General features: G+C 45.6%; 1 long non-coding RNA gene across 1 annotated transcript; it reads left to right on the top strand.

Moving 5' to 3' along the window:
- The first annotated feature begins 11086 nt into the window (after positions 1 to 11086).
- Positions 11087 to 25454, top strand: LOC122391961. Its single transcript, XR_006258433.1, has 3 exons — positions 11087 to 11121; positions 11419 to 11543; positions 25422 to 25454. It is a non-coding gene; the product is annotated as an uncharacterized LOC122391961 (long non-coding RNA).
- The last annotated feature ends 452 nt before the right edge of the window (positions 25455 to 25906 follow it).

Here is a 25906-nt window from a genome sequence, read left to right as displayed (position 1 = left end):
AATAGCCGATTTTTTCGGAAACAGTTTTTCTGCAATAACTTTTGACCCAAGCCTTGTACGAGCTTACTTTTACCGGCATCGTGTTCCTCTCGTCAAGACGCATCGAATGAACTATAAGTTGACCTTGAAAGGTCAACTTGAAAATTTGACCTCAGGTCAAGGTCATGACCTGACCGGAAAGGGTCATGTTGCATATCAGTCGATCCGTATCGTCGAGCTGAACACATCTCGATAGGCGTTATCACAAGTGTATTCGCGGTCATTGGGGCGACGTAAGAAAAGAAGAAAACAACTGGCCCCAAGAACTTTATATTATCAGTTAGCATGCATCTTTTCCTTTCTGTAGATAATTTACCATTAATTGCTAGAGAAAATTGCATTTAAAATCTTCCATCTATGTTTTTTTTTCATCGTTTGCACAATATGTTCTTTTTTAAAATAGAAACACTAATTAGAAATAGTTCCCGCATCATCAAGAACAATAGGGAAGGCTTGAAGTGAATACAATAATCTTAACGGTGTTGTAATCTATGTGAAGACACTTCTAAAATTGCCTGTAGAAATATTGAAGGCAAAAGTTCAACTTTTTCACAAGACGGATGTCTATAAACCTATTCAACGTGTGACAACTCAGCCGGTATTTCGTCGCCTACAGCCCAGCTTTCCCTAGTGACCGATAGAGGCGCTGCTATCGATGTCCGCCCGTGCCGCCTAACGTAAGGCGTTTTCATCGCTCTAGCATGCCTCTATCAAAAGTTATTTGAGAAAAACTGTTAGATACCATTCGTGACCTAAGATGACCTCAGGGCATAAACAGGGGTCACGGACACCATTTTTATGTTCAGTGTGTCTAATCACTTGTAATTCGGTGTTTGGGAGTGTTTATAATGTCTTTCGTCCAAAAGAGGCGCATTTCAATTTTCTCCCATTGACTTATAATGGGGAGGTCGCAAAATTGACCTGACCTTAGGTCATCGATATCAAAATTCTGAGATATACATTTTGTACATGCTATTGCTCTTAGCAATCGCTGAAAGTTTCAAAGCGATCGGTCACTCGGTGTAGCTATGACAGACATTGAAACTTTTTATGAGGTGAGGTCACTTCAAGTGACCTGCTGACCTGACCTTGAATGACCTTGGTCTGAAATTTTCACAACATGTGTAGAATTGATGTATGATAAGGTGTACCAAAAACGGCGGCGCTCCGCGCCGCCGTTTTTGAGATATTCGCGAAAAACCACAAGGGGGGGTGTTCAAACACCCCCCCCCCAGCAGGGCGCGGGTTAAGTATGCCGAATGACACCATGTTGACCTGCAGATTGTAGTGGTCAGCGAGGGTATTGACTAGCACGTGCGCACGTGCGCACCCTTTTTCCATAACCGCAGATCGGCTGGGCCGATAGAACTTATATTAAGTATGCTGAATAACACCATGCATATTAGTAGACCTCGCAGGTCAGCGAGCGTATTGGTCTGCACACGTGCGCGTGCTTACCCTTTTTAATGACATGTTCCGATTGCTTGGGATTGCATCTTTGGTAGGTTAAGCCAAGGTATCGCCGAGCAGTTATGGAGCTTCTAAATGTCGACGAGGGCAGCGGTCTGCTCGTGCGCACGTGCGGACCCGTTTACCTTAGCTCGAATCAACCTGCCAATAATTATTATTTCTTGTGAGCATGCCCTCAGCGTGTAACGCTCACGGCTTACTTTGTATCTTGTATGTGGAGTTCTGAGTGCTGAGTTTCATGGAGTTCTGAGCAAAGTTCACCGGCCATATTGTCCCTGCTACTTGCTAAATTTGATACTTGGACTTGTAGATATTTGCAGACGTTTGAACCCACATTACTCTTGGCAAGCCAATCGAGCAGAGGGTATACAATACAGATTCTGGCGTCCGCTGGTATTCCCACCACCCACGAATACCAAAGAATGTAAAAAATAAACTGCAGCGTTGACGGGCATAGACATGCCCTCTTGTAATGCAAGAAATAATGCAAGAATCTCCGTCCAGTGTTCTGCCCACCGGCGTTTAATTAACAATGATATGACTCGATACAATTGCAGACCGCTATGTCAGAGTGAAATTAACAAATTAAAAGGAAGAGAGTAAAACAAGTCTACATTCCGGCGCTCTGATATTGAAAACAGCTCTTGGCTTTAGCCCATTTTCCGCTTGCATATAAACAAAATAGAGTTTTGGCGCACTTGATGCGAACGGTGACGCTCAGCGATGGCAATTCCCGGTACACACCGAATCCGTAACCATTACGGCGTTACGGCGTCAAAAAATCGAACTACGCATGCGCGTTGCATTGTGCCCTCCACTTTCGAGATATTTTTTAATCGCCACCGTATTCATTACGGAACGTAACGGTCATTACGGATCCGGTGTGAACCACGCATTAGATGACCTAGGTTGACTTTGACCCTGACCTTGACACCTGTACATCGTCGAACAACATGTTCCATGATAGGTGGGAGGTAAGACTGGCAAAAAAGGCCGAAATCAAGGTGTCAAAAGCTCACAAGGCCCATAGCAAACAAAAGATGTCGAGAATTGGCCATTTGGGTCATGACATGACCTGAAAAACAAGGTCATATCTCCGAAACCAAAAATCACAAAAACTTGAAATTTGCAGTGGACATCAAGAAAGGATAGAGGAGCAGCTATACGAAAAATCAGCCTTCTAGCTCTAAAAATGTCGAGTGCAGAGCAGAAAGACTGCCTTGGGGGTGGCAACCCCCCCCCCCATGTGCGGGCGAGGGTTAACCCACGAGCCGCTGGGGGGGGGGCATAAAGTTGCCCCCCCCTTTACGTTTTGTGAAATATCTCCGAAACCTGATAAGCTACGAACGTGAAACTTGGCATAGCTTCAAATGAATACCTAGGCAATGTTTGATAAAAGTTTGGTGGTTGTAGCACCTAAGATGACGTCACAGTGACGTCATAAAGTTTTGTCGTTTTCCGATATGGACCGTTTCTGATGACGCTGAGCATGAAACTCAACTGTCAATGATCTAGACAGCACCTGCGGTCATCCTAAAACATCTAACTACACTTCCATCTAGTTTCTGACCAATAATCGACCCTTTATATTCGGTCCCATATATCTGATGTATCGTGAGGAATATGAGAGTCGCAAATCTATGATTTCACTTATGACGTCACTGTGACGTCATTTCAAATGGGATCGACACCAAATTTAGACACAACCTCGGCTAGGTATTCAGGAAGATGTGTACAAAGTTTCGCTTCTCTATCTCTTCGCGTTGCGACGATATCGTCGCAGAATTAACCCTCGCCCATGTAGGGGGGGTTGGTGCAACCCCCCCCCCTGAGGTTTTTCGGAAATAGTGCAAAAACGGCGGCGCGCAGCGCCGCCAAATTTTTGGTACCTTATGGGGAAAACCTTGCGCATCTTTTGATAAAAAAAAAATTGACCGGGTCATGTCAGGTCACGGAGTTATGACGTCACAAAGGGAACAGCCTCCGGCCGGATTTTCACAAACTGAGTGCCAACGCCCGAGGTTTCCTGCCGGTGGTACGGACATCGGTTGATGAATCGTGATGAAACTTCCCATGCATGTTGGGGCAAGTATTGGCTATCATATGGTATAAGAAACTTGACCGGGTCAGGTCAGGTCACGGAGCTATGACGTCACAAGAGGAACAGCGTCCGGTACTATTTTTGAAAAGCGCCCGAACCACTATTTTGCTAATTCTTGTCACCTCAATGGGAATATGCAGCAATATTAGCTTCTATAGGGAGCAAATGGACATCCCAAATCCAAAAATACAATCAGATTTCAAAAATTTAAATTTTGATTTTTCGAATTTCTGCCGCCGACTGTGACCTTGCCGACTTCCGGCGCTCGCAACGCGCCATTTTTAGAGCTAGGGAAACGAAATACATACCAAACGATAGAGAATTGATCAAGGAACACGATAGTGAAGATTTCAAGTCGATATCTCCTACCGTTTTGCCGCAATCGCCGCGGAAAATTTGAAAAAGTCTATTTTTCCGAAAATTTGACCTTTGACCGGTCAAAAGTAGGTCAAATGTTGACCTAGGACCAAAAAGTATACCACCAATCGCGAGATCTCGGCGAGAGCAATCCGTTGGTCTTTTCCGCCAAGCTCTACGACGCTCCGTTTTCAAACGCCAAGGGGGGGGTCGCACCAACCCCCCCCCCCCCTGCATGGGCGAAGGTGGCAGATCGCCGTTTACGGGCGAGGGTTAAAGGGGGGCAACTTTATGCCCCCCCCCCCAGCGCACGCTGGGCCGGCGGACCGGAAAAGCGCTAGAAATACCCCCAAGAGTGACTTCCCACACTTTGAACAAAATATGTATCATTCGATCCCAAATCGATCAAAGCATACGATTCTGATGCCATTTTTGCCCTAAGGTCGAAATTGAGGTGGTCAGTTGTCACCAAACACAAGACTACTTAGACCCGCTAGTGGCCACCACATTCGCCGATTTTAATGCCAATCTTTAGTTGATATTTATTAGTTGACCAGTTGTCGTTTTGAACGCAATTTTTCTGTCAGACTAGTTCAGGGCACTGTTGTTCACTGTACCAACAACATTCTTACATATTGCATCGCTTTTCTGCCAGATAAGTTAGCTTTTTGCAAGCAGCTGCAAGACCTAAATAAAAATCATATCTAAATTTTTAAATAGACTTTTATAAAAACGTTATTTCGAGCGGCTAAAAATGAAAATCTTATACTAGCCTCTGATTACTCATCTTTCGTTCCATATAGGTGCTTTGTTGCTTTTCCCTGCTACTTTTCGAGATATGCGCCAGTAAACCATATGATGTAGGGGCAATTGTCACCTCGCCGCTCTACTGACGGCCCGGCGCTCTTTAAAGCGCCGAAATTTATGAAAAACGAATGCTTATATTCTGAATAAAATATATGTCCCTGAGCTCAGAATTGATCAACGCACACAATGCTGTCAAATTTTTTGGGCCAAAGTCAATAATTAAGTCATTATGAACCCCCAAACACAAGTCAGTGATAATCAACAACAACTTGCTCTTTAGTTAGACTTTTTGAGAAATGTTATTTCGAGCCGCTAAAGATGAGCATGTCATGCAAACAACTAGTCAATTGTCTGCCATGCCCTATTGACGATTATTGCCTATTACTGCTACTTTTCGAGATATCGTCTGCTTAGTCACCTGAAATAGCTGCTATGCCACCCTACCGCAGTGGGCGCCTACAATTTGTATATCTCGGATTTTTTATATCCGTGACCTAAGGTCAGGTCAGTGGCGAAACCTTTCCATTACAAGTCAATGGAGAAAAATGAAAATGCCCCTAGATCCGTGTGTACGCATCGGAACAGTCCAAATATTTCAGAATCACAATGATTTAGTCCACTCGTGATGACCAAGGTGTCGTTTTTGCTAATAGCCTCTAGACAGGTCATCCGAGGTCACTTGAGGCTACAAACAGTTTTTTGCCAATAACTCGCGATTGGAAAGAGATAGAACGCTGGGGATGGTCTCATTGTGTTTGCCTTGTTGGGACGCATCGACTGATATGCAACATGACCTTTTCCGGTAAGGTCATGACCTTGACCTGAGGTCAAATTTTCAACTTGACTTTTCAAGGTCAAATTATAGTTCATTCGACGCGTCTCGGCGAGAGGAACACGATTCTGGCAATAGAAATGTCGTGGCTTTTTGTATTTGAAAGTTATTGTCGAAAAACACTTTTCGTAAAAACAGCTATTTTTGGACTTTTTGCCCTCTGGAGGCCAAACCGTTGACCTGAGGTCAATATTGATAATGACCTTTTCAAAAGAAGAGTTCAAAAGCTATCGATTGCTCTTCCCTGCGTTATTCTAGCTACCATAGTTCCTGAGATAGCGGCATGTTTTCTGAAAAATATAATGACAATTGGCAAATTTTGACCTCTGATGACCTCTGGTGACCCCAATATTGCTCTAAGGTGAAAAATGACTGGGATACTTTCAAACGAACGCATTGAGAGCTATCGACTGCTTTTTACCGCGTCTTTCTAGCCCTCTTAGTTTTTGAGTTAGAGGTGGGTGGTAACATATGCCCCCCACTCACTAGGGCGAAGTTGGCTGAGACCGCCACTGGGGCGCGGGTTAAAGTTTCAGGGAATGAGGATGTTGACGCACAGTGTAAAAAATCAATTTCGCAAGGATAAACGCCTAACAACACGTCATTGCAACTTCATTGCAGCGCAAAATCTTGCATTGCTAGCGCCTAATACGCAACGGCTTTTGTTGTACAATGACCTAATCAGTGCCTTCAATCCAAGAAATTTGCTTTTGAACCCTGTTTTTGAAAATGGAAAAATAACTTTTAGCGTGGGGTAAATTGAACATAGTGTGAGAATTTCAATGAAGACAGGGATAGCTCCGAAAAAACAACGCTCCCAGTTTTTTTGCCAATATTTTCGACCCAAAGCAGTAGCAGATAAGTGATGCCAGTTTTAGAAAATTCACGTCTAATAGGTATCCGTCTAATGTCCGGCATTTTCGTTGATTTTCCGTCCAAAAATGTTAAATTCAACTATTTGTCCAAATATGTCCGAAAATTATGCAGCTATCAACACTCAAAACCGTCATTTATATTGGTTATCATGTAATTTTACCAGCCGAAAAGTGTTCATTATATTGAGAGCTTAACCCGCGCCCAGATGGGGTCTGCCGAGCAACGCGGTCTGATGGGGGGGGGCATTTTGGCCCCCCCCCCCCTCAGATCTCGAGAACCACGCAACATAGCGACAAGCGGTAAACGGTGTTGGATAGCCCCAGCGGGGAACTACCTTTTGACCCAATTTCATTGACCTCGGTCAAACCGATGACGTCACAGGTCAGGTCAAAGGTTGAATTTTCACCGTTTACAGGCATTTCAAGAAATGCGTTGTAAAATCGAGTAAAATGCATTTCATTGAAAATCATCGATGGAGAAATGTTCTTCAAACACATATTTTGCTATTTGAGGTCACTGATACCAGGTCAGGTCACAGAGATCAGGTCACTGGGGGGGTCACAATATGAAAGTGTCGTGTGATACATGTTTTATGGTTCATTTTACATGACAAATGCGATTATGTGGGTCAGACAGACTTTAGGGCCAGCGTAGGTCACGTTTTGGTCAAGGTCAGGTCAAGGTCAGGTCAAGGTCAGGTCAAGGTCAGGTCAAATTAGGTCAAATTTCAAAGTTGATATTTTTGCATAAAATAGGTATTGATTCGATGCAGCTCGTCACGGGGAGTTCAATGGTGGTCTCCGTTTTGCGCTACGAGGTCTAGAATTGCTAAAAATTGAGTTCAAAGATTTGACGTCATCAATTTTTAACAGTTTTTTCGCTATAACTTGGCAAAAAAAGAGGTATCGATCTAAAATTTGGTATGTATATCGAAGAGCGCAGGGACTATCACATATATTCCGTTTTTTTTCGAAATTCGAATTTTTTTTTGGATTTTTTAGAGTTTTTCTAAAAAAATCATTTTTTTTATTTTTGGGGGTCAAAATCCCAAAGTTTCGAAAATCCGAGATAGCAGTTTTGTAGCGCCGTCTTTTCTCTACACAACCACATAAAGAACTTTAAAATTGCTTATTAACTGTAGAATTGGTGAGCGTTTCAAGATGTCATGTTTTTTGCTCATTTCTGCTCGAACATGACCTCAGTTTGACCTCAATAACTCCTGACCTAAGGTGACCTGTGACTTGAAATTTTGTGCGAAGGTGTCAAATTGATGCCCGGTAAGGTACCCAAAATTTGGCGGCGCTGCGCGCCGTCGTTTTCTCGCTATTTAAGAAAAACCACAGGGGGGGCAAAATGGCCCCCCCCCCCATCAGGGCGCGGGTTAACCCGCGAGTTGCTGGGGGGGCGTTAAACGCCCCCACTTTTTTCGCCGGGCCATAGCATAAAAACGGCGCGCCGCAGGCGCGCCAAATTTTGGGGACCTGTAGGGAATCGTTTGAAGTTTATTGTGACAAAGTTTAAAAAAAAATCGGTCGGAAAATTTTTGAGATATCGAGGTTTTAGTGACGTCATGATTTCTTAGTTTTCGACCAAAAACGGCATATGTTCAAAAAAATCATATAAAATCACAGAATAGACATACAGACATGCCGTAAACGCCATTAGACTACCAATACCATGAGCAATCAAATGGCTATCTTCGATTATTGATTATCGTTCCGCATTTTCCAAAATCTTGAACTGAATCTTGGCAATTTTTCGTGACTACTTCACGACCATGATACATGAATTTCTTTAATTGAACTTTTTGAGTCAAACACGTACACATATGATAAAATGAATGTCACCATCGTGTTCTACGCCCCAAATTACCTATAAAACATGTGTCACAGGCTGCGAATATCAGTTTTGATTTTCGGGGATATGTGCCTACCCGGTTGACCTGACCTTGACCCTGACCTATGCTTGACTGACCCCTATATGGAGCTGACACTCTTGTAGGCCTTATAAGATGGATTGTGCACCGTTTTGACAGAGTTTATGGCAAGAGGCGCCCATTGCGAAGTCCTGAAGTCCATGCTACTGAAAGCCCGATTTCAGGTGTTTGACCTGACCTTGACCCGACCTGTGACCTCAAAATTCAACTTTAAAGTACTCATCTGAAGCGTCTCGTCGCGCTCTTTCGTTTGCCGCCTCGTGCGTTTCGCTGCGCCTATTGGTTCTCGAGTTATTGGCTGGGGGCGTTTAACGCCCCCCCCCCCCCAGCAAACGGTGGGTGGCGAAATACCCCAGCAACTGCCGGGTTAATTAACAAGCTTTCCATTCGCCAATCAATGCTACGCACGATTACTTGATAAAAATGCTTAAGTGTGGCAGGCCATCGTCCAACGTTGTCCAGACTACTATACCTTTGTGCAATCAATTCCAAATTGGACGTTATAAAGAATCGGAACTCCGAATGTCCAGGTTCCGATTGGCACCACTATAACAGATAAAGTAAGGTTTTGTAGAGTTTTTATCGAACAGAGATGATAGACGATCTGTTAATTGAAGAGAGGCGAATTCTGTCAAATGACCGGTGTGCAGTGTGCAGATATTGATACTCTGCAACTCTTATTTTTGTTGTTGTGTTGATTTTTCAAATGATGGTATGTTTAGAATTGCTCTGCCTATTCGCTTATGGGTCAAACAACATCGGTGCTGGCGAGACTATCGTTTTTATGGCAGGTAAAGGCAGTATGTTCAAATTACCCCATGGTGGGGCAATTTGAACACACCGTGACTTGGTGGAGAAGTGATGCTATGCTATTCAAGGTATGCTCGGCTCGTCCAAAAATGAGGCTTGCATGGTGAAACCAAGTGACACATGCGCTACTGAAACAGTTTTTCTTCATCCAGGGTTGAGCTGGAATTTGGTACAACGGAGAAGACGTAAAAATATGTTCAAATTACCCCACACTACCCTATCTATCTATTTCAGACCCCCTGCCAGCATTGGCAGCACCGCCACCAGCACCGCCGGCCTCAGGACCAAGCCCACCACCAGCGGGCGTGAGTTCACCAGCGGAATCTGCTTATGATATACACATAATTTCCTGGGTCAATGACCTGTGTTCCGTTCCCCGTGTCCCGTCCCCGTGTATTTTTATATATAACGTCCTTCTTTGTGTTATATATGCTAACATAGACTACTCTATGTCAATAATGCAGTTGTCAGAATTACAGTAGCTAGTAGTAATAGTAATACAGTAGTGTATGGTGCTAATTAAAGTAAAACTAGTAACATACATATGACGTCATACATAAATCATCTGGAATGATCACCTGTCCATTTACTGTACCGGCAGGTTGACGGAGGCGGGTGTGCGGCTCTGGCGCAGCCGAGCCGTCGACCGCCGGAGCCAATCCGGCAGTCCGGCATTTCAGCTGCCGCACACTCGCCCGCCACAGGATCAGAGGCCTCCCGAGACAGGTTAGTTTGGTGGACGCTTCTTGTGTGATGCATGTTTGTGATTCAACCTTTGTAGTTGCACTTCATGGGAGGCGAATGTTTTTTTCATCATTTACCGGTTAGCCCTTTGTATTGTCTCTATTTATTTTTGATGGCGGCCCTCAATTTCAGCTTCCCGTTTCCGACCGGCTGATACGGGTGAGCGGTGGCGGCGCAGCTGAGACGGTGAAATACAACACACCGCTCTGGTGGTCAGAGACCAATGTGACGCTCTGTTCAGTCGTTTGTGGCGCAGTTTGACGATTTTAGTTCAAAATTAAATAAGTTCCAAGTGAGCGTTTGGCATGAGCTTTACTGTTCTGCATTTCCAATATTGATTGAAACATAGGATCTCCAGGATATAAATGGGAAAGGCAATGGGAACGTGTTGTTTTTATATTAAAATTGGTTACACATGTGTTTCGGGAATAATCCCTTGGTCACACCATATAAAAATAACTACCTATATCGAAATACAATCGAGGTCGAACGGGGTCGAATGGGGACGTTCACAGACACTCACAGATTAGCAATTCTATACATGACTGAAGTAAAACTGAAGTAAAACTATACTAAAGTAAAACTCAGCAAGCACACTGCTCAATTAATTTTGAAAAATGATTTCAGGAAGTAGGGGTTCCGGGCGAAAAGCAGTGTAACGTTTTCAGTCATGTATAGAATTGCTAATCTGTGAGTGTCTGTGAACGTCCCCATTCGACCCCGTTCGACCTCGATTGTATTTCGATATAGGTAGTTATTTTTATATGGTGTGACCAAGGGATTATTCCCGAAACACATGTGTAACCAATTTTAATATAAAAACAACACGTTCCCATTGCCTTTCCCATTTATATCAATACGTCTATGTAATAATAATAAATCTCCAGGATAGGATATCTCGTGTCAAACGTGAGGCCGGTTTGAGTAATCTACTTTGTAGATTACTCAAAACTTTGTAGATTGTGTGACAGATAACGAACTTTATAGATATGCGATTTTTGGCTCGGCACTAAATTTTAAATGACAAACAATCAACGGTCAATAGCTAGGTGCTGGACATTCATCTCTGGTCTTTCAGCTCTCGTCCCAGCATTGGCAGCACCGCCACCAGCACCGCCGACCTCAGGACCAAGCCCACCACCAGCGGGCGTGAGTACACCAGCTGAATCTGCTTATTGTTATTTTTTTATACAAATTGTCCGGTTATCGTGTCCCGTTCCCGTGACCTGTTTGTATGTCTGTTTCCGTGTCCCGTTTCCGTGTCCCCTTTTCGTGTCCAGTTCCCTTGTTTCGCTTCCGTGTCCTGTTTCCCGTGTCCCTTTCAAGTTTTGTGCCTTATCAAGTCCACCTTACGTTCATTCTAAATAATTGTGACTAGTCATGAAACTAGGAACATCATACATAAATTAGCTTGAATAATACCTTGTCCAATTACTACACCGGCAGGCTGACGGAGGCGGGTGTGCGGCTCTGGCGCAGCTGAGCCGTCGACCGCCGGAGCCAATCCGGCAGTCCGGCATTTCAGCTGCCGCACACTCGCCCGTCACAGCATCAGAGGCCTCCCGAGACAGGTTAGTTTGGGGGACGTTTTTATGATTATTTGTGATTATTAATCATAATAACCACAAATAATATGTATTATTTGTAATATGTGTATGATTATTTGTGTATGATTGTGTATGTGTATGATTATTTACACATATTAAATAATATGTGTATGATTATTTGTGTTTGGAGGTTACATTGTTGAAGCGAATTGTGATTTGCGTCATTTACCAGTAAGACATTTGTTTTGATTGTATTGGTATTTTAACCCGCGCCGGGCCAGTGCTCTGAGATTCCGCGCCGGGCCGGGGGGGGGGGGGGGGTGTCTGAACACCCTCCCCTTCTAACTCGGCTCCTGGGCCATGTAGCGACACGCGGTAAGCGGCAATCGGAAGAACGGCCAAAATAAGGACGAAAACACTTCGGTCATTTTTCGGGTCAGGTCAAAGGTCAGGTCACCAGAGGTCACCAAATGTAAAATGTCGACTATTTCAACATTTTTGAAACTGCCAACGGCTATCTCGGGAACCGATAGAGCTACAGCGCCGCGGAAAAGCGCATTCGATAGCCCTTTTACAGACCTTTCTGATTAATGTTCTCAGATTTGACCTCAGGTCAACATTTTTAGCCTCCAGAGGGAAAAAACTCCAAAATAGTCGTTTTTTTTCGAAAAGAGTTTTTTTCGGCAATAACTTTTGACTCAAAAGAGCCATGACAATACTTTTGCCAGCATCGTGTTCCTCTCGTCGAGACACGTCGAATGAACTATAATTTGACCTTGAAAAGTCAACTGGAAAATTTGACCTCAGGTCAAGGTCATGACCTGAGGTCAAGGTCATGACCTGACCGGAAAAGGTCATGTTGCATATCAGTCGATCCGCAACGTCGAGCCGAACACATGGAAGGTGGTTTCAGCGCTCTAGCACGCATCTATCAGAAGTTTTTAGCGAAAAACTGTTAGAATTTGTTCGTGACCTGAGATGACCTCGGGGACATATCGACGGGGCCGAGTTGCCATTTTCCGGTTCAGTGTGTCAATTTTACCTACATCTCGATGTTTGAGTGTCTAGAATAGCGTTCGTGCAAAACAGACGCTTTTCAATTTTCTCCCATTAACTTATAACGGAGAGACCGCAAAATTGACCCGACCCTTGGTCACCGATATAAAAATTCCGAGATATCCATTTTTAAAATATTTTTGCATTGATCAGTCGCTTAAAGTTTTAACCCTATTAGTGGCAGGGGGGGGGGGGTTGTTTTTATCCACCCCTCAGGTTTTTCGGGAATATCTCCGAAACCGCTGAAGCTACGATGCTGAAATTTTCTGACTTTTCCTAAAACTAAATTGGGCACATTCCCTGAAAATTTCAAGTTCATAACTTTACCAGGGGCGGCTCCAGAGCACTGGGAATTGGGGGGTCCTATACGTGAAGCGAGTCATTTGGGCGAAGATCACGATGCTGCACCAGTTTTACGAACAGGGAATGAAAGGTATCATGTGATAACATATACAAAGTTATTGTGCATCCTCTTTTGACACGTTTTTGCTATAATAGGCGGATCCAGGCGTCCAAAAAGGGGGGTTATTTTTTACCTCCCAACATAGGTGCCCTGACACCGCCTATGCATGACCAATACAATTTTAGTCGTTCTCTCATAAGAAAATTGTAACATAACAAGACCATTGCCACCCTTTTTAGAAACAGTACCAACAAAAACCTTATTTACTATACTTTTTGTGTACCCCCAATCTCAATGATCTGTATCCGCCTATGATTTTTGAAAATGCATATTTTTAGGATCCATGTGAATGCCTGGTTCATTCTCTATCGATCGGCAAAAGTTGCGTTAAGATTGGTTCAGAAACCTGGCCGTGATAAACAGTCTAAAATGTATCTGCAATTTGCCCGTTTTTACCCCCCTCTACCCCCCTATTGACATTTTTTAATTTTTTTTTTTTTTAGAAATGTAGATCTCGTTGAGCGAAATCGAATGCCGTTTGAATTTTGAAAATCGGCCCGTTAGATCTCGAGATATCAAGGGGGGGTCGTAAACAGCCCCCCCCTGCCACTAATAGGGGGTAGCCAGGAGCCTGCCACTAATAGGGTTAAGGCAATCGATCAATCGGTGTAGCTATGACGAGCATTCTTATTTTTTCTGAGGTTAGGTCACTTGGCGTGACCTGGTGACCTGGCCTAAGGCGACCTGGGTCTGACATTTTCACAACATGTACGGAAAAGATGCACGAACAGGCCGCCGTTTTTGAGTCATCTGCGAAAAACCGCAGGGGGGTGTTCAAACACCCCGCTCCCGGCCCGGCGCGGATTAAACTTAAGCACTTTTGCTGTACCATTTCCGATCGGCTGAGATGGGTGAGCGGCGGCGGCGCGGCTGAGCCGGCGAAATCCATAACTGCACCGCTCTGGTGGTCAGAGGCAAATGTGACACATTACTCAACCGTTTCTGCCTTTCTGCGTTTCTGCCAGTTTTAAATATTTTTGCTACCGAACAATTGGCTTAACCCTCGCCCCGTTGGGAGGGCCATTTTCGCCCCCCCCCCCCCTGTGCTCGCTCTCTTGGATTTTTAAAATTTTGGGTTTTTAACCCTAACAAATTAAAAACATGATTTTTTTTAGAAAAACTAAAAAAAATCCATTTTTTCGAATTTCGAAAAAAAACGGAATATATTTGATAGTCACTTCGCTCTTCTATATACATACCAAATTTCAGATCGATATCTCGTTTTTTTGGCCAAGTTATAGTAAAAAAAACTTTTCAAAAATGATGACGTCAAAATTTTGAACTCAATTTTAGCGATTCTAGACCACGTACGGCAAAACAAAGACCACCATCGAACTCCCCGTGACAAGCTGCATCGATTCGATACTCATTTTATGCAAAAATATTAACCTTGAAATTTGACCTTATTTGACCTGACCTTGACCTGACCTTGACATGACCTTGACCAAAACGTGACGTAAGCTAGCCCCAAAGGCTGCCTGACCCACATAATCGCATTTGTCATGTAAAATGGAGCGTAAAACATGTATCACACGACACTTTCATATTGTGACCCCCCAGTGACCTGAGCTCTGTGACCTGACCTGGTATCAGTGACCTCAAATAGTAAAATACTAGGGTGACCCGCGTGCTCCGCAACGCGAAAAGGGATATTTTCGATCGGCGGGTGTTCGGTTGTTCTTGTGTCGGTTGGGTTATCCATCCATTTCGGTCGATTGCTTTTTGATGGCTAAATGATTTGGTTTGGAAAGAATATCCATCGCATCGAGGTGCCCGTGTCTGATAAGCATGCTTTCTACTTCAGAACCTGTCAATAGTTCTGTGAACCTGTCAAATGTGTTTTATAATTCAGGTGCGTAGTTTTTTGACAAATGAAAGGCGTAGATAATTTTCGCTAAAAATGGATTTGCAGAGGTTTGAAACGTTTATATTTTTAAGAATACTGTTGCTTGTCATGCAAACGTGATGATTGGATCTTGGAGAGAATTGAATGCTCTTTCCAATGATAGCATTTTCAATTGTCAAACGTATCAGGTTAAGCAGCAAAACCCGTGCAATTATTTAGTGGCACATTATTGACAAATAGCATTTTCTCCAGCGATTTCTTCCACCTTGTTTTTGATCAATTAGCTTTTCACAATTTTTCCATGAGAGGCGGTACGTTTCCCTTGCCAATAGGCATTGTTTTAACTCTCTCAGTCTGACGGTCATGTGAAAATAAAATAAAATCCAAAAAACCGTCCGAAACGTCAATTTTTCAAACAAAAGTGCCCTCACGGGTGCACGTGGCACGTGCCACCCCTGCACCGCACACCATTCGATTACCCGTTCGAATCTCTACACGATGCTGTTTTCCCCGTGACGATCGGGTGCACGGTTACCGAGATATTGCACGGGAACCGGACCCGTGTCGGGCAAATTTAGCCATTTTCGCCCGTTTTTGCCAGCCGATTAATACATGTAAAGTCTATGACGCGAATTTGCAGTTTTTGGGCACGCGCCACGCGCTCGCTATCGATCCGATCGAGCCGAGACCGCTCAAAGGCACGTTGTCCATCCTTGTTCTATGAGTTGCGCAAACTTCAGCGCGGTAGGTGCAACGGTGTGACCTGTAACCCGCGCTACGTAGCACCATGTCGCGACCTCGGTTACAGACAGAAACTACGTCACCTCAAATAGTAATATAGACAAGCGGCTGCGCCACTTGCTTTGCTGCGTGGTAGGAAAAAATTGCGGCACCAGCCAATTTGCTTTCGAATGATGTTCGATTCAAATCGATGTGTCGTCTAGAAGCATAGATATGGACGGAAATGTGAAGAGAATTTAAAAAAGAACTGTTCTGAGGCCTTTGTTGGATGAAATTGGCTGATACGGGGTCAAGACGGGTCAAAGGGGTCAGCCCCGGTCACTTTGGGTGAGGCCAGGTCACAAAGGTCACCTCGCGTCCGATGGGATCAGCCCGGGCCACTCACCACTGTTCAACTTTTGCCTCCACCACTACCCCTTCCCCTACCACTACCCCTACCACTACCCCTACCACTACCACTACCACTACCCCTACCACTACTACTACCCATACTCCTACCCCTACCCCTACCACTACCCCTACCACTGCCCCTACCACTACCCCTACCACTGCATCTACCACTACCACTACCACTACCCCTACCCCTACCACTACTACTACCCATGTTCCTACCCATACCACTACCCCTACCACTACCCCTACTACTACCCCTACTACTACCCCTACTACTACCCCTACCACTACTACCCCTACCACTACCCCTACCCCTACCCCTACTACTACTACCACTACCCCTACCCCTACCCCTACTACTACTCCTACCAGTATAGCGCCTTTTGGGGCGACTAACGGAGCGAGCGAGGGGGTGAGTCTTGCACGTGCGAAATTTCGAGGGGGTACCTCCAACTGACTTGTGCACGGCACCCTACTGACCGGTTTCTAGCGATGTGCCAAATTTGAGCACAATCGGCCCAGCCGTTCTCTAGATCTGGGAGCGGCACCCTGCACGTGCGCACGTGCAAAATGGGTCCCAACTGACTTGTGCACGGCACCCTACTAACTGGTCCCTAACTGTGTACCAAATTTGAGCGTCATCGGTCCAGCCGTTCTCGAGATCTGGAAACGACCCCTGCACGTGCGCACGTGCAGCAGCACCCCAACTCTGGCACATGGATATGCAGTGCCTAGTGGGTGCCTACCTACATGCCAACTTTCAGCGCAATCGGCCAAGTAGTTACCGAGATATTGCAACAATTACAAAACTGACACCTCTTCGTTTTGCACGTGGCACGTGCATAAGGGGTCACCCACATGCATCGGGAATAGTCCAATACTTGGTAGAAGGAATGAAGCTACCCTACAAAAATTACCGCATGTAAATCGGTCAAGTCGTTGCTGAGATATAACCCGCGCCCCGCTGGGCTATTCAGCCATACGCGCCCTGCTGGGGGGGGGGGGGCAGATTCTGCCCCCCTGTCTAACTTCCGAACCGATGGTCGTAGAAAGACGGGGAAAACGGCAATCGAAAGCTCTCAACAAGGCGGATCTTAAGAGCCCAAATTTTTTTGCTTAAGTAGGTCAGAGGTCAGGTCAAGGTCAGGTCAAGGGTACAAAATGCAAGTTTCTACAGTATCGGCCTTGCACCGTAGTTGCCGAAGAATGGACTGAGACTGATTGCCCAAAACGTGTTCTTAGACTACCAAGACAATATTCGTTGCACACAATGTCATTCAAAGGTCAAGGTCAAGGTCAGGTCAGGTCAGGTCAGGTCACCAAAAACAAAATATAGAAAAGGGCATGTGCGACACATGTTTTATGGGTCATTTTACTCATGGAATTCAATAGGCACACTCAATAAGTGATATGGACCACCTCTGGATGAATTTCAGGTCGAGGTCAGGTCAAGGTCAGGTCAAGTGAGGTCAAATTTTGAGAAGTTGGTTGTTAAGGCCTAAAAAGGTGTCTATCCGATGCAGTTTTTCACGGCGAATCGAATGGTGCTATTTTTGTTTCCGTACGAGGTCTAGAACTTCCAAAAAAATCATTTTTCAAAAATTTTGTGTGTCATGACGTAATAAAATTTTGAATAACTCCCACATTTTTTAACCGATTCTTCTAAAAATTGGTATGTAGGTGCACATAGACCACTTCTTTGACATATATTCCGGTTTTTTCGATAAACTCAAAATTTTTGATTTTATAAATATTTTCCCAAAAAAGTCAGTTTTTTGAAGAAAAAAATTTAGGCCAAAATCCAAAATTTTCAAAAAACCGAGATAGCCATTTGATAGACAAAGTAGAATCACGTATAACCTTTTTTGTTACGTCTTGATTCCTTTAAAAATGAAGATGTTAGCGGCGTTTGAAATTTTGCCGTTTTTGAGGCGAAAATGGCGAACATGACGTCACTAAAACGTCAATTTCTCAAAAATTTTCCGACGGATTTCGCTCAAATTTTAGGGGAACGTGTCAAATTGATGTATGATAAGGTACTGAAAGTTTGACGTCGCTGGCGTAACGCGTTTAGAAGTTATTGGCGAAAAACGGGAGGGGGGGGGCAGATTCTGCCCCCCCCCCCAGCGGGGCGCGGGATAAGCCTCGCAAAAGCGTCCGCACGGCCGGCCGGCCGGCCGGCCGGCCGCTCATACTCAGAAATTTCCGTTATTCTACGTAAGACTCCGCTCGCTTCGCTCGCTCCGTAACCACTACCCCTACCCCTACCCCTACCCCTACCTCCTAGCACTACTACTACCCCTACCACTACCACTACCTACCACTGGGTCATGTCAGGTCACATACTAATTGGATCCAATACATGTTTTTAAAAAATCAGAATTTAAAAGATCTTCTAGCACCGCTCCTATTCGTTCCATTTCATTACCCTTAATCGATTTTGTCGGGAATAGCGCTTTGTGACAAATGTGGCGTGTTACGGCAAACGCGGTGCATATTCACCCGGTGATTGAGCATGCATCTTTGCACCAAATTACACCCATATCGGACCATATTTGACAAAACTGTGCGATTTGCGGCAAAAATGACGCCCTGAGATAATTGTTGCGCATTCCGGCAAACGCGGCGCATCTGTACCTGTTGGTTGAGCATGCATCCTGGCACCAAGTTGTACCCTTATTGCAGCATATTAGATAAAGTTGTGCAATTTGCGGCAAAAATGACGCCTTGTGACCAATGTGACGCATTGCGGCAAACGCGGTGCGTTTTTATACTTGTATCACAAACTCTTCCCATTGAACGAAAATCAACACATTCTCTCGCCACTTTTTATTCAAATTAAAAACCTGCCCATCCGCCAATGCGAGGCACCCGCCACCGATCGGCATGCATTTAGCTCACAAAGTTTGTCGACCCCGGCTCTCAATGAAGATCTACGAAACGATCAAAATTTCATTGGTGTCCTTCCAGCGCGCCTCACGCGCGAACCGTGCACCCCAGCGAGTCGGAACCTAGAAAAGGCGCTGACCCGTTCTGTCACCTATAAGGTGTGCAAATTTCAGCCCCCTACGTCGTACCGTCTGCCCTGTAGCCGTAACAAATTGAACCCACTACACGATGTGTGGACACACAAACTCACAGACAGACGGATTCTGTTTGAATAGTAAGTTAGACAAGCGGCTGCGCCACTTGCTTTGCTGCGTGGTAGGAAAAAAAATTGCGGCACCAGCCAATTTGCTTTCGAATGGTGTTCGATTCAAATCGATGTGTCGTCTAGAAGCATAGATATGGACGGAAATGTGAAGAGAATTTAAAAAAGAACTGTTCTGAGGCCTTTGTTGGATGAAATTGGCTGATACGGGGTCAAGACGGGTCAAAGGGGTCAGCCCCGGTCACTTTGGGTGAGGCCAGGTCACAAAGGTCACCTCGCGTCCGATGGGATCAGCCCGGGCCACTGTTCAACTTTTGCCTCCACCACTACCCCTTCCCCTACCACTACCCCTACCACTACCCCTACCACTACCACTACCACTACCCCTACCACTACTACTACCCATACTCCTACCCCTACCACTACCCCTACCACTACCCCTACCACTGCCCCTACCACTACCCCTACCACTGCATCTACCACTACCACTACCACTACCCCTACCCCTACCACTACTACTACCCATGTTCCTACCCATACCACTACCCCTACCACTACCCCTACTACTACCCCTACTACTACCCCTACCACTACTACCCCTACCACTACCCCTACCCCTACCCCTACTACTACTCCTACCACTACCCCTACCCCTACCCCTACTACTACTCCTACCACTACCCCTACCCCTACCCCTACCCCTACCTCCTAGCACTACTACTACCCCTACCACTACCACTACCTACCACTGGGTCATGTCAGGTCAAATACTAATTGGATCCAATAAATGTTTTTAAAAAATCAGAATTTAAAAGATCTTCTAGCACCGCTCCTATTCGTTCCATTCCATTACCCTTAATCGATTTTGTCGGGAATAGCGCTTTGTGACAAATGTGGCGTGTTACGGCAAACGCGGTGCATATTCACCCAGTGATTGAGCATGCATCTTTGCACCAAATTACACCCATATCGGACCATATTTGACAAAACTGTGCGATTTGCGGCAAAAATGACGCCCTGAGATAATTGTTGCGCATTCCGGCAAACGCGGCGCATCTGTACCTGTTGGTTGAGCATGCATCCTGGCACCAAGTTGTACCCTTATTGCAGCATATTAGATAAAGTTGTGCAATTTGCGGCAAAAATGACGCCTTGTGACCAATGTGACGCATTGCGGCAAACGCGGTGCGTTTTTATACTTGTATCACAAACTCTTCCCATTGAACGAAAATCAACACATTCTCTCGCCACTTTTTATTCAAATTAAAAACCTGCCCATCCGCCAATGCGAGGCACCCGCCACCGATCGGCATGCATTTAGCTCACAAAGTTTGTCGACCCCGGCTCTCAATGAAGATCTACGAAACGATCAAAATTTCATTGGTGTCCTTCCGGCGCGCCTCACGCGCGAACCGTGCACCCCAGCGAGTCGGAACCTAGAAAAGGCGCTGACCCGTTCTGTCACCTATAAGGTGTGCAAATTTCAGCCCCCTACGTCGTACCGTCTGCCCTGTAGCCGTAACAAATTGAACCCACTACACGATGTGCGGACACACAGACTCACAGACAGACGGATTCTGTTGGAATAGTAAGTTAGATGTGTTTGAAGAACATTTCCCCATCGATGATTTTCAATGAAATGCATTTTACTCGATTTTACAACGCATTTCTTGAAATGCCTGTAAACGGTGAAAATTGGACCTTTGACCTGACCTGTGACGTCATCGGTTTGACCTAGGTCAATAAAATTGGGTCACAAGGTAGTTCCCTGATAGAGCTATCCAACACCGTTTTCCGCTTGTCGCTAGGTTGCGTGGTTCTCGAGATCTTAGGGGGGGGGGGCAAAATGCCCCCCCCCCCCAACAGGGCGCGTTGCTCGGCACAGCCCAACGGGGCGCGGGTTAACCTTTACTCTTCTGGATTGGATATAGGATGTCGAGTTGGATATCGAGGATATCGAATAGACGTTCTACAGCTTACTGATGACACATCTTTGTAAGCGTTAACAAAGTGCATGGATGAATGCGACTTTTTGAAAGAATCTTGGCTGTTACCAAACTTCCTAAACACAAATCAATTATCTAGATGCTAGATATACATCTATTATATTTCAGATCCCCTGTCAGTATTGGCAGCACCACCCCAAGCACCGCCGGCCTCAGGACCAAGCCCACCACCAGCGGGCGTGAGTTCACCAGCTGAATCTGCTTATTGATTTTTGCAAATTGTCCGGTTATCGTGTCCCGTTTCCGTGCTCCGTTCCCGTGTTCCACTCCGGTGTCCTGTTTTATATCTGTTTCCGTGTCCCGTGTTCCGTGCCCCGTTCCATGTCCTGTTCCCGTGTCCCGTTTCCGTGTCATGTTTCTGTGTCCCGTTTCAGTGTTGTGCTTTACCTTACGTGCCCACCTTACGTTTATTCTAAATAATTTTGACTACATGAATCTAAAACAACATTCATAGGTTATCTGGAATAATCACCTGTCCATTTACTGCACCGGCAGATTGACGGAGGCGGGTGTGCGGCTCTGGCGCAGCTGAGCCGTCGACCGCCGGAGCCAATCCGGCAGTCCGGCATTTCAGCTCGATAGGCGTTATCACAAGTGTATTCGCGGCCATTGGGGCGACGTAAGAAAAGAAGAAAACAACTGGCCCCAAGAACTTTAAATTATCAAATAGCATGCACCTTTTCCTTGATATGTGGAGAATTTACCATTAATTGTTAGAGAAAATTGCATTTAAAATCTTCCATTTATGCTTTTTTCATCGTTTGCACAGTATGTTCTTTTACTAAGCTAGAAACACTAATTAGAAATAGTTCCCGCATCATCAAGAACAATAGGGAAGGCTTGAAGTGAATACAATAATCTAAACGGTTTTGTAATCCATGAGAAGACACTTCTAAAATTGCCAGTAGAAATATTAAAGGCAAAAGTTCAACTTTTTCACAAGACGGATGGCTATTAACCTATTCAACGTGTGACAACTCAGCCGGTATATCGTCGCCTACCTACAGCCCAGCTTTCCCTAGTGACCGATAGAGGCGCTGCTATCGATGTCCGCCCGTGCCGCCTAACGTGCCGCACACTCGCCCGTCACAGGATCAGAGGCCTCCCGAGACAGGTTAGTTTGGGGGACTTTTTTGGGGGGAAAGGGAATTGATGCTTTGGAATTCACTTGGTAGCTATACTTGATAACAAGCAAGCTGTTGATCATACCATTTCTCAATCATATCCACCAATTTATAGATCTCTAATGAAAACATTTATTCATTAGTTATCTCATTTCAGGTGTAGCTGAGAAGGTGACAGTCCCGGCATCGCTCTTCGGGTGGTAAGAGTCAAATGTGAAATTGGAGAACGATTTCCTGAATGTTGTGATAGCACAAGTGGAGTTTTACTCCATTTTGAGGCAATAATTTCATTGAAGAACTTTGAGCATGACGTTTGGCACATGCTTTATTCTTCTGCATATCGACTATCGAGTATCCAGTCGTATATCCCTCGCCCGCACATGGGGGGGGGGGGTGGTTGCCACCCCCCCCCCCCAGGTAGTCTTTCTGCTCTGCACTCAACATTTTTAGAGCTAGAAGGCTGATTTTTCGTATAGCTGCTTCTCTATCCTTTCTTGATGTCCACTGAAAATTTCAAGTTTCTGTGACCTTTGGTTTCGGAGATATGACCTTGTTTTTCAGGTCATGTCATGACCCAAATGGCCAATTCTCGACATCTTGCGTTGGCTATGGGCCTTGTGAGCTTTTGACACCTTGATTTCGGCCTTTTTTACCAGTCTTACCTCCCACCTATCATGGAACATGTTGTTCGACGATGTACAGATGTCAAGGTCAAGGTCAAGGTCAACCTAGGTCATCTAAGATAATTGCGTTTTAGGCAAGCGGAATTTACTTTTTGTGAAGTTTTTTGACTGCATTTTTGGTAAAAGCTTCTCAGATCATGATTTCATGTAATATGGTCACATAAACAATCGGTGCACACATCAGTATACACACAGACACACACAGACATACAAACACATATAATTGACCGTGACCTAACTTGACCTGAAATGACCTCAGCAGCAAAAACCTGGTCGGGTAGTGTGAGAAAGAGGTTCTAGCTGGCTTGGCACCAGAAAACGGCATCGTCATCGGTATATGATAAGCAGCGCACTTGATATCCAACGGTGACCCAAAACAGCAACATTTTTTAGTTTGACCTGACCTGGAAGGTCAATGACTGACCTAAGAAGGTAAAACTGGGTATCATTGGATTCGTCTCTTCCCAAAAAATCTTTTTGGTCTTTACCGCTAAGCTCTATCTCCAACAGGAACGAAATGGCGCGGGGGGGGGGTGGCAACCACCCCCCCCCCCCATGTGCGTTCTAGGATGGGAAAATGGCATGTGCGGGCGAGGGATATAGAATATTGAGGAGAATATCGAGTATACGTGCTGTAGAAAATTGATTCATAAAATACATTTGTAAAAAGTGACGAATTACAATGCTCTGACGTATGCGACTTTAGTGCACGTAAATAAGCTACCACTAAACACAAGTCAATTGTCTAGGTGCTGGTAATGCATATATCGTCTTTCAGATCCCCTGCCAGCATTGGCAGCACCGCCACCAGCACCGCCGGCCTCAGGACCAAGCCCACCACCAGCGGGCGTGAGTTCACCAGCGGAATCTGCTTATGATATACACATATTTTCCGGGGTCAATGACCTGTGTTCCGTTTCCGTGTCCCGTCCCCGTGTATTTTTATATATAAAGTCCTTCTTTGTTATATATGCTAACATAGACTACTCTATGTCAATAATGCAATTGTCAGAATTACAGTAGCTAGTAGTAATAGTAATACAGTAGTGTATGGTGCTAATCAAAGTAAAACTAGTAACATACATGTAACGTCATACATAAATCATCTGGAATGATCACCTGTCCATTTAGGGGAAGTTGGGGGAACGCCGAAGACTTTTTTTCTGACGCCCGTAGCACGCAAGGTAGACAACATAAGCTATTCTTGTTGGCGTCATTCGAGAGGCCAGTCTTTTGCCTTTCAAACATACCAGGCGCATTTGATGAATTCGCATACCGTTAAGCGCACAAACTAAAAATATCAAAGAAGTGACTTTTTCGGCGTTGCCCGGACTGCGGGGAAAGCCGAAAATGGGAGAAATGATCTACGGGGAATGCCGACATTGATGTTTTGCCATTTTATCTCAAACTTTATCCAGAATTGATCAAAGCTGACACGCGTTTTAAGAGCTTGAGGACGCGGTGCACACTGGAAGTTATAATTGTGTGATATAATAAGAACATGCCAGGTAAATCATTCCTTATAGGTAACAGGCCGTTGTGTCGGTTGAAAGTGTAATTTGTGTGACTAAAAATACGCGTTGCTATTCTACAGCAGTAAAGTCCACGTAGCGTGCTTTTAACACGTGCGTAATCGCACGTTTTCGGCATTACCCCAGCCTGCCATACTTTCATTTGCAGGCCCATAACTTTTCAACGTGCTGTATAAATTTCAAATAGGCAGCACACTTATGCAAAGACATGCTAAAGATTACTTGACCGAATTGGCCAGACAAACGGTAGCATAATGAGTAAGAAATGCAGCTTCAAAGGCGCATGTAGTACAAGGGAAACGTACCTTGAAAACGCTCTTGGCGCCGTAACAGTCGAAGTATTCCGAATGACGACTCGTAACAAACATGCGATAATTGTAGTCACTTAAGCTTCAGAGCATCACTGACAGGTGGCATCCATGTCTTACGGTTTTCGAAATATCTCGAATTTCGGCTTTGCCCCAACTCCGGCATTGCCCCAACTTCCCCTACTACACCGGCAGGTTGACGGAGGCGGGTGTGCGGCTCTGGCGCAGCTGAGCCGTCGACCGCCGGAGCCAATCCGGCAGTCCGGCATTTCAGCTGCCGCACACTCGCCCGTCACAGGATGAGAAGCCTCCCGAGACAGGTTAGTTTGGTGGGCGATTTTTGCATGATGCATGCCTGTTTATGTTCCAACGTTTGTGAATATACTTGATACTAGGCGATTTGTAGTTAGCAGCATTCACAAATGACACCAGACCCATAATTATTGCATTACCAGCCCCCGGGATGACGCGTTTCCTTCCGCTGTTAGCGTCACCAGATCCCCGTGAGGCCAGCTGTCTCCATAACGGTGACCAGAGCCCGGGGACAGCCGCTCAGTGGTTATACAGCCGTGTCAGCTGACTGCTGGGTATCCTTTCAGCCCCCACGGTCACCCGGTCCGGCCGTCCGGAGCCAGTCGAGTTCTCGACAACCGGCTGCCGTCCGCCGTCTGGTGGGTGGCCGTCTGTCACCCGGTGGCAGTCCGTCTGGTGGGTAGCCGTCTGTCACCCGGTGGCAGTCCGTCCGCCGTCTGGTGGGTGGCCGTCTGTCACCCAGTGGCAGTCCGTCTACGGTGGGTAGCCGTCTGTCACCCAGTGGCAGTCCGTCCGCCGTGTGCTGGGTAGCCGTCTGTCACCCGGTGGCAGTCCGTCGGCCGTCTGGTGGGTAGCTGTCTGTCACCCGGTGGCAGTCCGTCTACGGTGGGTAGCCGTCTGTCACCCAGTGGCAGTCCGTCCGCCGTGTGCTGGGTAGCCGTCTGTCACCCGGTGGCAGTCCGTCTACCGTCTGGTGGGTAGCTGTCTGTCACCCGGTGGCAGTCCGTCGGCCGTCTGGTGGGTAGCCGTCTGTCACCCGGTGGCAGTCCGT

The sequence above is a fragment of the Amphibalanus amphitrite genome, unplaced genomic scaffold, assembly GCF_019059575.1.
Source record: "Amphibalanus amphitrite isolate SeventyFive unplaced genomic scaffold, NRLGWU_Aamphi_draft 000463F_arrow, whole genome shotgun sequence".
NCBI classification, from domain to species: Eukaryota; Metazoa; Arthropoda; class Thecostraca; order Balanomorpha; family Balanidae; genus Amphibalanus; species Amphibalanus amphitrite.
This window is presented reverse-complemented; position numbering and strand designations above follow the sequence as displayed.